We start from the raw sequence: 1126 nt of genomic DNA on the forward strand, positions 1-1126 counted from the left end.
AATATCAAAAAGAGTTTTGAATATAGTGAGAAACAATTATCCGATTCTTTAATAAAATTTCTGTTTCATCAATTATGATTTTAAATGTTCTGCGCTATTGCAGACATCGGTTTTATATCAAAAAGACCCTAGATATATGAAAATGAGAAGAAATTGCGATGGATTTTGTAGTGGGACTACCAAAGAAGAAATCGAATCATGACACTATTTGGGTAATTATCGATAGGTTAATGAAGTCTACACATTTCCTCCCAATCAACGAAAGATATCCTTTGGAGAAGTTAGTTAAGTTGTTTTTGGATGAAATAGTGACCAAGCATGGAGTTCTTGTGTCCATAGTATCAGATCGTGACCCAAGATTCAATTTAAGGTTTTGGAATAAGTTTCAGAATGTCTAGGAACCAAGCTAAATATGAGCACCGCTTATCATCCTCAGACAGATGGTCAAAGTGAGAGAACGATTCAGACAATAGAAGATATGTTGAAGGTTTGTGCTTTGGATTTCAAGAGAAACTGGGATGATCACTTGCCATTGATTGAGTTTTCTTACAACAACAGTTACCATGCTAGCATCGGAATGCCACCCTATGAAGCCCTGTATGGACGTAAGTGTAGATCACCATTGTATTGGGATGAAGTAGGAGAAAAGAAAGTGCTAGGACATGAACTAGTTCAACAAACCAAAGATGCAGTGGCATTAATTCCGAAAAGGTTGGAAGCAGCTCCGGATAAATAACGAAAGAATGTTGATTTACATCGAAAGGATATGAACTTTAAATTAGGGTCATTGGTATTGTTGAAAGTATCACCTTGGAAAGGCTTAGTTCGATTTGGACAGAAAGGTAAGCTCAGCCCAAGGTATATAGGACCATTTGAAGTTTTGAAGCAAATAGGAAAGGTCACTTCCGAGATAGCGTTGCCGCTGTAGTTGCAGCATATTAATAATGTGGTCCACATATCCATGTTGAAGCCGTATATCCCTGATTCGAATCAAGTAATGGAGTATGAACCAATCAAGCTTCAATCATATTTGTCTTATGTGGAACAGCCAATCCAGATTTCAGATCGTAAAGAACGAATCCTTAGAAATAAGTTTATTCCTATAGTTAAAGTACTTTGGAGAAAT

Source organism: Apium graveolens, chromosome 7 (assembly GCF_009905375.1).
Source record: "Apium graveolens cultivar Ventura chromosome 7, ASM990537v1, whole genome shotgun sequence".
Classification (NCBI taxonomy): Eukaryota; Viridiplantae; Streptophyta; class Magnoliopsida; order Apiales; family Apiaceae; genus Apium; species Apium graveolens.